General features: G+C 50.9%; 1 protein-coding gene across 1 annotated transcript in view; it reads right to left on the bottom strand.

The window, feature by feature from the left end:
* The window catches only part of KIF1A (kinesin family member 1A), a 218,167-nt gene extending 203,474 nt beyond the window's left edge, over positions 1–14,693 (bottom strand). The window contains 1 exon segment of the mRNA XM_043522362.1: positions 14,556–14,693. The gene's annotated coding sequence lies outside the window, so the exon portion shown is untranslated.
* Positions 14,694–15,490: the final 797 nt, after the last annotated feature.

Genomic DNA, 15,490 nt, shown 5'->3' with positions numbered 1-15,490 from the left:
TAGGGAGACTATTAGTCCTCTTACTGTAGGAAAGAAAAAAGGCTACTGCCACAATAGCACTGTTCAATCAAGGTACAAGTCATTTCTACACTAGTACTACTTAGACCTAAAAAATACCACCTCTGAGACACTTATGGAGGGGAAATGAAGGCTGTTCACAGAGAGTAACTGATTGATGGGCAAACAGCAGAGAGGCAAACAGAGGGAGTTTACCTGGGAGTTCGCCTTGGGAGAGCGCACTGAGTCTTTCATCTTACACGCTTCTCTGAGTAGTAACTGCAACAGCTAAGGAAGCTCTTAGAAGGAAGGTGTAATATGGATGGCCAGAGTGATCAGCTGTTGTGACCTGCACAGGATGTGCCATGTTTATCTTTCTTCCACAGGACAGAAGCGACTTTGTCCGTACAAAGTGCAAGCTGGTCTCCATATTGGAAGAGAAGGTTCAAGGACTGGAGAAACAAGTATCAACCCTGTGTTGCATAAAAGAAAAAGAATATTTCCTGGACAGACGTCAGGATATGCTTCTGCGGGCACAATATTCTGAAGAATCAGAGCAGGCTGCACAGCAGGGACAGTAAGACAGAGAAGAAAATTGGCAGTATGTGACCTCCAGAAGAAGAAAAGAGTAGCATCCATGTACCAGCACTGCAGATACAGGTGAGCAACCATTTTCATGTTCTCTACACAGGTACTAATGCAGAGCATGGAGTAGATGACACATCTGAGGGAAGGAAGCAGAAGGAGACTCCAATTCGAAGGCATGAGATGCCCTGTCCTAGGGGTTCTGTGACCACCACTCCCAAGAGAAGGAGGCTGGTGGTGGTGGTCAGGGACTCCCTCCTCAGGGGGACTGAGTCATCTATCTGCTGCCCTGACCGGGAAAACCAAGAAGTGTGCTGCTTACCAGGAGCTAGGATTCACAATGTGATGGAGAGACTGCAGAAACTCATCAAGCCCTCGGATCACGACCCCTTCCTGCTTCTCCACATGGACACCAATGATACTGCCAAGAATGACCTTGAGCGGATCACTGCAAACTACGTGGCTCTGGGAAGAAGGATAAAGGAGTTTGAGGCACAAGTGCTGTTCTCGTCCACCCTCCCTGTGGAAGGAAAAGGCCCGGGTAGAGACAGTCGAATCGTGGAAGTCAACGAATGGCTATGCAGGTGGTGTTGGAGAGAAGGCTTTGGATTCTTTGACCATGGGATGGTGTTCCAAGAAGGAGGAGAGCTAGGCAGAGAGGGGCTCCACCTAACGAAGAGAGGAAAAAGCATCTTCACAATCAGGCTGGCTAACCTAGTGAGGAGGGCTTTAAACTAGGTTCACCGGAGGAAGGAGACCAAAGCCCTGAGGTAAGTGGGGAAGTGGGATACCGGGAGGAAGCATGAGCAGGAGAGCATGAGAGAGGAAGACTCCTGCCTCATACTGAGAAAGCAGGACGATCAGGAAGTTATCTTAAGTGCCTATACACAAGTGCAAGGACCCTGGGAAACAAGCAAGGAGGACTGTAAGTTCTAGCACAGTCAAAGAATTATGATGTGATTGGAATCACAGAGACTTGGTGGGAAAACCTCACATGACTGGAGTACTGTCATGGATGGATATAAACTGCTCAGGAAGGACATGCAGGGCAGAAAAGGTGGGGAGTTGCATTGTATGTAAGAGAGCAGTATGACTGCTCAGAGCTCCGGTATGAAACTGCAGAAAAACCTGAGTGTCTCTGGATTAAGTTTAGAAGCGTGAGCAACAAAGAGTGATGTCGTCGTGGGAGTCTGCTATAGACCACCGGATCAGGGATGAGGTGGACGAGGCTATCTTCAGGCAACCAATGGAAGTTACTAGATCACAAGCTCTGGTTCTCCTGGGGGACTTCAATCACCCCGATATCTGCTGGGAGAGCAATACAGACAATCCAGGAAGTTTTTGGAAAGTGTAGGGGATAATTTCCTGGTGCAAGTCCTGGAGGAACCAACTAGGGGCAGAGCTCTTCTTGACCTGCTGCTCACAAACTGGGAAGAATTAGTAGGGGAAGCAAAAGTTGATGGGAACCTGGGAGGCAGTGACCATGAGATGGTCAAGTTCAGGATCCTGACACAAGGAAGAAAGGAGAGCAGCAGAATATGGACCCTGGACTTCAGAAAAGCAGACTTTGATTCCCTCAGGGAACTGATGGGCAGGATCCCCTGGGAGAATAACATGAGGGGGAAAGGAGTCCAGGAGAACTGGCTGTATTTTAAAGCATCCTTAATGAGGTTATAGGAACAAGCCATCCCGATGTGTAGAAAGAATAGTAAATATGGCAGGCAACCAGCTTGGCTTAACAGTGAAATCCTTGCTGATCTTAAGCACAAAAAAGAAGCTTACAAGAAGTGGAAGATTGGACAAATGATTAGGGAGGAGTATAAAAATATTGCTCAGGCATGCAGGAGTGAAATCAGGAAGGCCAAATCACAATTGGAGTTGCAACTCGCAAGAGAGGTTAAGAGTAACAAGAAGGGTTTCTTCAGGTATGTTAACAACAAGAAGGAAGTCAAGGAAAGTATGGGCCCCTTACTGAATGAGGGAGTCAACCTAGTGACAGAGAATGTGGAAAAAACTAATGTACTCAATGCTTATTTTGCCTCTGTCTTCACGAACAAGGTCAACTCCCAGACTACTGCCCTGGGCAGTACAGCATGGGGAGGAGGTGACCAGCCCTCTGTGGAGAAAGAAGTGGTTTGGGATTATTTAGAAAAGCTGGATGTGCACAAGTCCATGGAGTCAGATGCACTGCATCCGAAGATGCTAAAGAAGTTGGCGGATGTGATTGCAGAGCCATTGGCCATTATCTTTGAAAGCTCATGGCGATTGGGGGAGGTCCCGGATGATTTGAAAAAGGCTAATGTAGTGCCCATCTTTAAAAAAGGGAAGGAGGAGGATCCTGGGAAATACAGGCCAGTCAGCCTCACCTCAGTCCCTGGAAAAATCATGGAGCAGGTCCTAAAGGAATCAATTCTGAAGCACTTAGAGGAAAGTGACCAGGCTCTGTGGATGAGGGGAAAACAATGGTTGTGTTGTTCCTTGACTTTAGCAAAGCTTTTGACAGTCTCCCACAGTATTCTTGTTCTTATTCTTCAAGTTAAAGAAGTATGGGCTGGATGAATAGACTATAAGGTGGATAGAAAGCTGGCTAGATCATCAGGCTCAAGGGGTCGTGATCAATGGCTCCCTGTCTAGTTGGCAGTCAGTATCGAGTGGAGTGCCCCAAGGGTCGGTCCTGGGGCCGGTTTTGTTCAATATCTTCATTAGCGATCTGGAGGATGGCATGGATTGCAACCCCAGCAAGTTTGCAGGTGACACTAAACTGGGAGGAGCGGTAGATACACTGGAGGGTAGGGATAGGATACAGAGAGACCTAGACAAATTAGAGGATTGGGCCAAAAGGAATCTGATGAGGTTCAACAAGGACAAGTGCAGAGTCCTGCACTTAGGACGGAAGAATCCCATGCACCACTACAGACTAGGGATCGAATGGCGAGGCAGCAGTTCTGCAGAAAAGGACCTAGGGGTTACAGTGGACGAGAAGCTGGATATGAATCAGCAGTGTGCCCTTGTTGCCAAGAAGGCTAACAGCATTTTGGGCTGTATAAATAGGGGCATTGCCAGCAGATCGAGGGACGTGATCTTCCCCTCTATTCAGCATCGGTGAGGCCTTATCTGGAGTACTGTTTCTGGTTTTGGGCCCCACACTACAACGAGGATGTGGAAAATTTTGTGCCAACTTCTTTAACTGGAAATAAACTGGTTTGTAGGGGATGATCATGGACAGTGCACAGTTGATAGGTAGGCCTATAAGAAAGGAGGACCTGACAAACATTTGGTAGGGCCACACCCATAAAAAGATAAACAGCTCAGAATTAAAATTGTATGAACTATCGTGGATGGCCCTACAAGATTGATTGAAATCGGAGTGAAAAGCTTCTTTAGGGCTGGGTGAGTCAGATACTGCCACTATGTTTCCTGACTTTGAACAAACAAATTTCCTGTGTATCACCCCTTTATTTGAAATAATATAAAACATGCATGTGGTCTGTAGAATATCCTACATGTGGTATAGAAAACAGTTGATCTCATATCTTAGAGAGCAAGAAAGAATTAAAATTACAGTTTAAGTATGTTAAAATTCATATTTTAATTCACATGCTGTTAAAGTTATATTTAAAATAGATGCATCAAGTCCTGCAATTCTTACTTGGTTTTTACCCAGTCCTTACACTAGTCAAAATTCCCATTTGTTTCAAACAAAAATTTGACTGAGTAAGGCCTGGAGAAGAACAGAGGAAGGATATCAAGATTTGGTCCTGTGCTAATATGAGAGCTGGCCAGGAAATTTATTTGTTTTCCCTGAAAACATTTTTTATTAAAAAAAGTTTTCACTGAAATATTAACTTTTCATCAAAAAACCAAAACTGTAGCTGGTTGGAAAATGGAATTCCCCTCTCAGAGGAAATTCCAGTGTTTCAACATTAATTTTTGTGCTGCTGCTTCTTCTTCTGCCCGGTGATAGTGGAACAGTGAAAGCAATGCTGTGACTACAGTTGGATCTTAAGGTCTCTTGACCAGTCCAGAGCTGACGGGGTAGCTGTGTGAATGGCTGTCATACCTCCAGAATTAGCACAGATTGGGCAATTGTCCGTGAGGTGGCCGACAGTTTGCAGTTTTTTTGTGCTGAATCAGCATGAAACATCAAAATGAAAAGCTGGGAAAAACATCACATAATGAAAAGCTGGGAAAAAAGTTGATTCAGAATTACTGAAATGACAAATACAGACTTTTTCAATGAAAAGCAAGTGTTTTGTTTCAAAATGTAGATTTTGAACTTTTGTTCAAAATTGACAGTTTGGCTTAAAATGACAAAAGCAAAATTTTCCTGTGGAGCAGACATTTTGGAAATGAAAAAAAATTAATTTGTGAATGTTCATTCAAGAAGAAATTTTTCATTGCAATCTTCTGGTACATATTTTCTCTCAGAAAATTTAGGTGAAACCAGACAAACATTTTGGGCAAAATGTATTTTAAAAAAATGGAGGTTTGTTTTTTCAACAAAACTCTGCAAAAATTAAATTAAAATTGATATTTTTTGCCAAAAATTCTGTTTTATTTTGTTTTGTAGAAAAGTGTTGAGCAGCTCTAGTTAATACAATGAGGGTACAGTACTGTACATTTAACCAAGTACTGTACCACTTCTACCACAGGTACATAGGATTTGGACAAGGCTATCCTTGTCTTTTGCACTGGTAGATCATGCCTTTTGGAAGTGAAGGGAGGGAAACAAAGGTTGTCACTCACAGCCCTCATCCCATCTACTAGCAGCTGTTTTAGGACAGGGACACACATACACACACACACTGCAGTTCAGAGGAGAGCCCTTTTCATCTGCTTGCCATGATGCAGCCACATGGCGAAGAAGGGCCATAGCAGAATGGCAACACAGAGACTGATGAAGCAGGCACAGGGCCTGTGTCGAATCTGAAAGGTGCCACTGTCAGTGGCACAGTGACCCAGCACTCTTTGGTGGCACGATTCAGTGCCGGCTTGGAGGGCAGCGTGCCACCTCCTGAATCCCAGGGGCCACTTCCTGAAGCACATGAGCTTTCCTCAGGGGTTACCCATCCAATTCGGCCCACAAAAGGCTCCACCCTGCTTAGCTCATGAGATCTGACACAATCACAGCCTGAGACAGGGACGTGTCTGTGTGACACAGGGACATTTTATGGCTGGGAGATAAACAACTGGCCTATCAAAGCATGCTGATTAATCCTACTTGATCTAGTTAATTTAGGAGGGATTAACAAACAAGCTTTTCCTTAATCCATGGCACTGCCTGCTCATAAACCCCACATGGCTCAGCCCGCTGGGGCACACAACAAGGGAGCAAGCTCACATCCTGCCCCCCTGGGATGGGGTGACAACAGCTCCCATGTAGAAGAGTCTTTGCTGCCTCTGTTGCTTCCTGACAACTGTCCTGTGTCAACAGTTAAGAGACATGTGGTGGTGGGGGGGAGAGAAACAGAGAGATGCTGAGTCAGCAGCCACTACCCCTTTAACTGGAAAATTCACTCTCACATGCCAAAGAGATGAGCTGTTCTGACCCCTGCCAGTGCTCTCATCTTTCCTTACAACTGTATTGCATCCTCTGAGGAAGGCAGCCATTCCACAAGAAATCACACCATCATCTAACTCCATCAGGCACCTCTCCTCCTCCCCTGGTACTGATGCAGCTCGGGTCCCGAGTCCTGAATTCCCCTAAACGCTGCATGACTCAACAGCCCTACACCCGACAGTGCTCACAGCAAACACTGTTCAAAAGGCAATGGTGAAAATCTCTCTATCATTTCCCCTCTTTTGTGCCTGGGCCTCATCTTTGCAGAGTTGGAAAAATCCAGCCAGCTGTCTTTCCTGCCCAGCCTCTTAAGCCAGGGGCGGGCAAACTTTTTGGCCTGAGGGCCACATCGGGTTTCCGAAATTGTATGGAGGGCCAGTTTGGGGAGGTTGTGGCTCCTCAAACAGCCAGGCGTAGCCTGGCCCCCCACCCCCTTTCCAACCTCCCTGCTTCTCACCCCCTGACCGCCCCCAGGACTCCTGCCCCATCCAACCCGCCCTGTTCCGACAGACCCCGCCCCGGGACCCCTGCCCCATCCACCACTCCCTGACTACCCCCGGATCCCCCCGCTGCCGCATCCAGCCTCTCCTCTCATTCCTGACTGCCCCCCGGGACCCCTGCCCCATCCAACTACCCCTTCTCCCTGACCACCCCAGAGCCCCTGCCCTGACTGCCCCCCACCGCCCCATCTAACACCCCCTCTCTTCCCGACTGCCTTCCTGGGACCCCTGCCCCCATTAAAATCCCCTGTTCCCTGCCCTCTGACCACCCCAACCCCTACCACACCCCCGCCCCCCTGACCATCACCCCGAACTCCCCAGCCCTCTATCCAGCTGCTCCCTGCCCCCTTACCACGCTGCCTGGAGTGCTGGTGGCTGGCAGTGCTACAGCCATGCCGCCCAGAGCACCAGGACAGGCAGCCGTGCCGCCCAGCTGGAGCCAGCTACGCCACTGCACAGCACAGAGCACCAGGTCAAGCTGTGGGCTCTGCAGCTGCACTGCCCAGCAGGACCTCGCCGCCCTGCCGCCAAGAGCGTTGTGCCGGCAGCACAGTGAGCTGAGGCTGCGGGGGAGGGGCCAGGAGTGAGCCTCCCGGGCCAAGAGCTCAGGGGCCAGGCAGGAGGGTCCCGCGGGCCGTAGTTTACCCACCTCTGCTCTAAGCGGAGGAGCCCATAATAAGTGCGGTTTTCCAAATCAATAATTCAGTAAGCTGAGTGCAGCGCTTAAGGCAGTAGTGGCTCTTATCACCATACAGATGCTGGGCTCTCCGCTTTCAGATGGGAGGCAGACAACGCAAGGGGAACAGAGATCAGGAGTAAGGGGGAGAGGTTGGACCAAAAAAGGCACAGGGCCCAGTTTCTGCAGCCTTGAACCAGAAATCACTTGGCTGTCACCACCAGGAGCCCACAAAACCAATGGCCGCTGCCTTTAAGCAACCAACATCTTTAACTCTGATGCACCCAATCCTTTCTAAACGGACACTCACTGGGGGCTCCAGACTGCAATACAGCACGCCCTGCCTGAACCAGGGAAACATGGTTAAAGATAAGCACTTGAGCACTCCCACTGAAGTCAAGGGCACTATTCATGTGTTTAAAGTTAAGCACGTGATTCAGTGTTTCACTGGATCGGGGTAGAGCACTCAGAACAATACAGGATCAAGCCCTACACCCAGAATGTCAGCTGCCCCATTCAGGGACCCCTTCCCCAGTATTCCAGGGATGGTGTTTCTGGAACTGAATACAGTCTGTGTTCTGTTGGCTGAGCTGGAATCAGCCCTGCAATCCAGCAACAGCAGAACACAACAGCTCCTGCTCTTTTATTTCCACAGCTGCCTCCACCCCAACCCACCCCAGCTCCATGCGACATTGAAACCACGATGAGATGTTCAGATTTCTGAATACATCGCTTAACCCAGAAGTTTGTTTTTGCATACATTGGCCCCCAGCTGAACCGGAATGTCTAGGGGAGGCACTAGAGTGACAGCGAAGTGCAGGATGGGGATCCAGCCCTTGTCTACCTCCTGCATATGCTCTGGAGCTGTCCAAAAATCAGCAGCTTTGAGAGAGGTGTGCTTTGGAGCTCACTACCGGGGCGCTCTTTTTGTGTTCCAGCCAGAACTGTTCCTACTGGGGCTTCCCAATCCAAAGCTCTCACACAGGGGGACATGCACCTCTGGGGCTGAGCCCTATTCGGAGAGCTCTGTAACTGGTGCCAAGGCCTCCCACTAGCCCTGCGTGAATTTCACCCTGATTCACAAGAGCCCTGCCTACGAGACAAATGACTGATGCAGAAGCACCGGAAATCCCTGCCCACATCCTGACACAGAAAACTAGTCCAGAGGTCACGTGACATGACATTGCTTGAACGAGCAGTGTAAAAGGAGAGCATGACAGCTGGGATGGCATTTGTGATCAGCTCCTCAGCTAGTGTAAACCAGCTCTGCTCTGCTGAAGTCAGAGGAGCGACACTCATTTATCCCAGCTGGGGATCAGGGCCATCACCTCCAGTGGAGCAATGCCAGTTTACACCAGCCAGCCATTTGGCCCAATGTCTTTAGTTCTGGGTTTGTTCCCATGACAGATGACTGCATAAGGAGTACAGGGCAGTCCATTGTTGGGCCTAATTAAACAGCATCAGAGATGACTGTGGGCTGATGTCATTGTCCTGTGATGACAATGTCCTGGCTCTAGATGGCATCTATTCTCTGGGACCCGCTATGTGACGAGCATCAGCTCTCCTTCATTTCCTGGATCTTACACTCTCTCGTCTCATTGCTTTGGTTTTCTCTGCGACACAAAGCCCGGAGCAAACAGCAGCCAGCCTTGCATGAGACGGTGAATTTGGCTCTATTATTTCCTCTGTCGTGTTCATTCTTTTTGTTTTACTCCATACAACAAAAAATATTTATTTAAAACGAACATGTGCAAATATAATGAATAAGACGTTAATTCAAAACACCATCTTAACATTCAAAATAATTAAACAAATTGACAGGAAGACTGAAGGACTGCGGAGGTTTTGGTAATAAATAGGGGGTCACCCGCTTGTCCAGTCTGCACGGTAGGAACTGCATGTTGGTGCAACTCTTAGCACAGTCTGGCCCTGAACATGACTACAGCCTTTGGAAACACCCATAATACAGCTAGCAACTAAAGAAGCAGCATGGTCTAGTGGACAGGGCACTGGATCAGCAGACAGGAGGCGCAAGTGCCAATCCTGGCTTGGTTAATGGCCTGCTGGGTGAATTGGGCAAGTCACTTCACTGGTGTGTGACTTTCCTGCCCCTTGTCTGGTTACACTGTCGGCTCTCTGGGGCAGCAATTGTTCTAGTTTCATTTGGGGCAGATGCTGCTGAAAAATGAACAACAGCAACAGTGACCATAAAGAAAAACAAAACAATGCCTCTAAAGCAGCAAAAGGGTAGCCGAGATGGGTGTCGATGGGGCGGAAGCCAGGTCCAGAGGGGCTTCCTCAACGAAGGCTGCATGTGTATGTGAGCGCAGTCACTGATCCGCTCAATGAGGAGTTAGCCCAGCCCAGCACTGTGGAGAATTCAAATGTATTCAGGGCTTTCAAAACCAAGCGCACCAGCAGGAAGTCTGTCGCTGTGTAGGCAGACGGCATAAGGAATGCACGCTGGGTGCGGTGGGGTCACAGGCTCCCACGCCGGGGGTGAGGGGGGAGGGCTACCACTCACTGCGAACTACTTCGGCTTGGCAGCAGCCCTGCTGAAAGGGGTAGACAGTCACCACGTCCTTTGGTGCAGCGGAAGGTCCAAACTGGCCATGCAGCTGAGAGAACACCTTGGAGCCTCTGCTGGCTCCGTGGAAATGTTATGTCTGAAAGCCATGCCAGGATTCCTGACACCCAGCACCCAGTTCACACCCAGTGTGGACAGCTTCCATCTCAGTGAATTAAGATGGAGGATGCTTGAGTTGTGGAGTCACACCCACCTACACTAGGGCTGGGCTGGGCTCACTAACTGCAGACACCAGAAGAGAGACTAGACCCCTGCCCCGGAGCAAAGCTTTGTTCTCCTGGAGTGGAGGATGAGGCAGCCCTGACACACAGCTGCTCCTCCAGAGTGCAGACCAAGTGCACAAGGTCCATGAGGCAACAGATGGACAGTATAAGTGGATATCACTCTGCTGATGATATTTTGCCCCTTGTTTAGAAATAGCCTTGCTAGGAGGTCTCCTATGTATGTTGGACAAGAGAAGTTATGATTGATACATGAGGTCCCTCAAGAATCTGATTCCCCACTGGTACCAATGGAGTCCTATAGCTATGGTGGGTGGTTCAAGATGACCCCAGTATTTAGTCACTGGATGTCACTGCTCCAGCTGTTGCATAGAGAAGGACTGACAGGCTTTGAGGGAGATATCACCAGCTCCCCGCTTCACCATATCTACAATAGCTTAGGAAGTCACTGTGGGTCTGAGTCCCCATTGCCCAGCCCGTGTGCAGTCACTGACCCCCACGCATAGCTCAGAATGGTAACATGTTCTATTCCCTTTGCATGGATGTGAAGGGCTGCTCACCAGGCAGGGGAAAACAAGCCCTGTGGATGCCAACAGAGAGTAGCACTAGTTCTAGGCACAGGTACTAGACACGTTGGGGATTTGCTAAATATCCAGTGGGCCCAGCTCTGAAATGGGTATTTGGGGCCACCATAGACCAATGGGTATTTGGGGCCACCACTGCAACCCTTCCTCATGGTGGCTAGCACTTACTCACCCAGGAACCTCATGGGACACAATGGCTGTGCGAGGATGCAATACTCAGTGGAGCCAAAGGCTGCAAGTTTGGCCCTTTACTTGGCCCTGCTAAAGCTTCAGGTGCTGTGTGTCCTGGTGAAGTGACAATCTGAGGGAATGTGGGGGGGAAGAAGCAAAAGTGGCAACTAGGAAAAGGGACTCCCAGAAAAACAAAGGAAAATAATTAGGGCTGAAATCTGTCAAGAGAGCATCTTTGGGCACCCTCCCTTCTTATACTTAACATTCAGCCAATCAGCTGCCTACCAAGAACTTTGTATCCAGCTGTACTTGAAGTTTCCTGCTCTCTACCTTCTACTTGTCCCCCAAGCCATAGGACCTGGGGCTGTGCTCTTGTCAGCTTTCTCAAGCTATGTATGGTCAGTTGGCAGATGGGCAACTCCAACAAAAATTCAAGGCTTACCTGAAGTGGCACTGGTGATTTAAGAGTAGACATTCCCCCCCCGCCGCCACACACACACACCTACATCTGAGCCAGTGGCAGCTGAGGGCACCAAGTAGCTGGCTGAGGTCATGACCTGCTGGAGTAATTAGAAGTCTTCTGACACTAATTACAAGGGTTAGAATGATGCTAGTGTAATGTGTGCGTGCATGTGCGCCATGATATCTCAACCAAACTTCCCATTTCGGAGGTTGCATTCTGACTGCCTAAATCTCCTCTTCACTAAAACCAAAAACATTTGCTGTCCTAATTCAGGGGAACTGAATTGAGCCAGCACTTTGTGTGTTGCGCTGACGCTGCTGTCATTAGCATTTGAAAAACAGTACCCAGCCCTTCTGATTGGGAAATAAACCTTTTCAAATTAACATGGTATTACACTGATGCCACTGCCAAACCTCAAAAGAATAAAAGTGTCAGCATGACCTTTCCTGGCATTTCAGGAGCCATTTACTCACCCACCCCCTGCAGAAGTGAGGCCAGGGAGCACTGCTATATGAGGGAGAGGGAAGACAAGGCTGAGCTGAAGGGCTGTCTTACAAAGTCTGCAGAAAAGCAGACCCACTAGCTCCAATGTGTATCATCTTGCCCGTCCATCTCTGTTGGGGTTGATAATGAAATCTAATGATGACAGGTTAAATCCTATTAGCAGTGTTGTTGTAGCCGTATCAGTCCCAGGATATGAGACAGACAAGGTAGGTAGGTGATATCTTTTACAGAACCAACTTCTGTTGGTGGAAGGGACAAGCTTTCGAGCTACACAGAGCTCTTCTTCAGGTCTGGAGCATTTTAGCAGAAACACCCAGATGCTCTGTGATTGTAGGGGCAGCCTGCTAAGACTGCTGCTACTGCTTTCCCCCTGCAATCTGATCCCTGAGAGTATTTGCTCTCCATGGGGCTGTTTCCCAGCAGGGCTGAAGCTGATAGCTACAGGTAGATAAAGTAAATGGCACCTGTAGATAAAGTAAAAACAATAGGAGTCCGGTGGACTGTTGGCACCTTAAAGACTACCGGACTCCTCGTTGTTTTTGTGGATACAGACTAACATGGCTACCCCTCTGATATGTAGATAAAGTAGAATCTATGGAATTCTTTGGGTTGCTTTGGAGTGAAAGTGCTGTAGGAATGTCAGATACTATGTTGTTGTTGTTAGGCTCCCAGTGGTCAGACACACCCAAATTCACAGAGTGGGGCAGGCAAGAATAGCATCTCCCAGCCCCTCATTACTTTGTTAGGAGCTGGTGCTCTCCTTCACCCCAGCTACAGACAGCAACTGCAGAGCTGTGCCTGGCCTCAGCAGAAGAGAGAGGAGCCTGAATTCAGCCCACCAGATCTTCGCCAGTGTGTGCCCAGGCACTAGCTGTGCTCAGTGCACTCAGCTATGTCCACAGGCAGCCATGTTGTTCCCAAGATGGCCTTGAGTGACAAAGCAGACAGCATGCTCTGAACCCTGACCCTCCAAGTCCGGAAGCATCCCCTCCCATACGCTCCCATCCACCACTGACCCAGAGTGCCAGAGGCGCAAGATCATTCTTGAAGCTGGACTCTGACAGGTCAGGGCACGCCCCCATCTGGGGCATGTCCCTCTTCCCTTTGTCTAGGAGGATAAGGACGTACAGACCGTGGGCTGTGAGCCATCTGACCTTTTCAGCTCAGGTGGTAGGGCAGGCTCAAACCGCAGAATAGCACTACACACCCTCCCTCTTTCTCCTAACACCCAACAAATACACACATGCTGCCAGCCCTACCATGACAGCAGCACAGCCTCGAAAATCTGCAAAATGGCCGACACCCACCCATGGCTTCCCAGCCAAACTCTCTGCCCAGCCCCTTGAAATTTTGGAAACAGGCTGTTTCCAAAGGAGAAATGAAAACCTCTCCCTGGTGAGTAAAATCTTCCCCCACCATCCACCACGGCTGCACTGCTAGGGACACTGCATTCCACCATACAGGGTGGCTCTAACATGCACATCCATCCGCAGCTTCCCTTGAAGATGCTTATTCATCAAAAAGCCTTTTAGTCAGTGCCCCTACAACGTTGCCACGGCAAACTGAACATGGAATGCAGATAGACAAGTCAACAAGCAAACCCAGAGACAGTCCTGGACAGCGAGATGGACATTTTGATTACACTCTCCCTGCCCCGTTCTGCCTCTCTGGAAAATGCCATTTCTCCGAAGGAGCCTGGTTTGCAGTTGAACCCAGGCACAGGGTGTTGCTAGATCCCACAGCAGCCTGGATCCCATAGCTTCTGCCCACTGGATGGCAGCCCCGGACCCAGGCCCCATGACTCCGCATTCTCCCCATCTCTCTGCCACAAACAGGGTGGGGTGATGGCTAGTACTGAGGCATGGCTGGCTCCTAACCCTCCTTGCTGGATTTCTTTCTGGGATACATGCAGCAATAGACCTATGGTGGTAAATAACAGGGAGCACACAGGGCTGAGGCTCTGCCCAGGATGAGAGAGGGAAAGAGGATCAGGAGAAAGGGCTGTCAGAGAAGAGCCAGGGAAAACTGCCATCTCTATTATTTACACGCAGATCCCAGCAGAATTCACTAGCCCAAACCCCTGCCTCAGGGACAGGCACTTTGGATAAGGCAGGCAGGTACACACGGCCCGAGGGAAGCATCCGGGGAGCAGGGGAAATGCTGGGAAGCTACATGGATTCCTGATGAGCCTGCAGCAATATTTATTTTTTACCGGAGAAGCAATGTTCTCCCCCGCCACACTCTGCATCTCCAGCCTTGCCCGTTTTCCACTCCTGCCTCGCCAATCCCCTAGGATTATAACCTCCCCACCACCATCTCCCTGGCTACTCCTGTTCTCGCCAAGCAACCAGCCGTAGCGGGTTTAACATCAGCTGATCCACCCCTGCTCCCCGCACCTAGGGAGGGCTTGCTGCGTGTTTGTTTCACCTGGGTGGGGCAGGAGGATCTCATGAGGCTTGTCTCTCCCCCAACCCCGCAGGGGGTCCAGCCCAGGGACAGGGCAGGGTCCGTGGCCCTAGGGGGTGCAGAACTCCAGCGCAGGGCGCTGCGAACCTGCTCCATTGTTCTCCCCGCAAGGGAGCGGGGTCTGACCCAAACGCGTCCGCTCAGGCTGCTGCCCAGGGGTGACGAATCCCAGCGGCAGCTGCTGGGGTTCCCGCCCCTGCCCAATGCACCCGCCGGGCCTGGGACGGAAGGATGCTCTTACCTCGGCCGCGGCTCAGCGGCTCCCCGCGATCGCCGCAGACACCAGCAGGCTGCAGCCAGAGCTCCGAGAGCTGCTCTGCGCCGCCGCCGCCGCCGCGCCCGGCTGAGGGGTACGCGGCCCGCCCCTGCCCCTCGGCAGCTGGTTGGCTGCGCTGGGCGCCCGGCCCGCGAGCGGGGGCCGCTGGGTGACATCACGGCTGGGGCCGGGCCGTCACTGCGGCAACGGGGGGGAGCGATCCCGAGGCACACAGCTCCCACACCCAACTCTGCGCCCGTGCACCGACCAGGCACAGCACCCCATAACCTCCCGAGACCCGCCGCCCCCTCCCCAAATCCTGCCACACCGCACCGCCCAGGCACAGACCTGCACCGCCCCCGAGACCCTCAGCTCACAGCCCTCTCCCCAACTCCTTCCCCTCTGCGATCCCCAGCCCGCAGCCCCCACTCCAACTCCTGCCCCCTCCCCCACAGCGCACAGCCACAGCCCTGTGTGGAGCCCCCCACAGGACCCTCAGCCCCATCCCCAAGCCCTGCCCCTCCTAGGGATTGCGAACGCAGCAGCCCCCACCCCAACACCTGCCGCCCCCCAGGGTCCCTCAGCTCGCAGCCCCCATCCCAAATCTTGCCCCCACAGCTCAGCAACCCTCACCCAAATCCTGCCCCCCTCAGGCCTGCAGCAGACCCACCCCAAATCCTCCCGCCCCGCCAGTCACATCCCCCGCAACAGCTGCACCTGCTGGAGCCCCAGCATAATTCCCCAAGACCCTCAGTCCAGCAGATCTCGCCTGCTGTCCCAACCCTCCAGGGAGACAAGGATGGTCTTGCGCCACCCCCCGTCCTTAAAGGAGAAATAACCTCAAAGACACATAGCTGTGTTGTTAAAAAGATGCCTGTATGCAGGGAGCAGCATGGTCCAGTGGATGGAGCACTGGGTTA

Source organism: Chelonia mydas, chromosome 9 (assembly GCF_015237465.2).
Source record: "Chelonia mydas isolate rCheMyd1 chromosome 9, rCheMyd1.pri.v2, whole genome shotgun sequence".
In the NCBI taxonomy this organism is placed as follows: domain Eukaryota; kingdom Metazoa; phylum Chordata; order Testudines; family Cheloniidae; genus Chelonia; species Chelonia mydas.
This window is presented reverse-complemented; position numbering and strand designations above follow the sequence as displayed.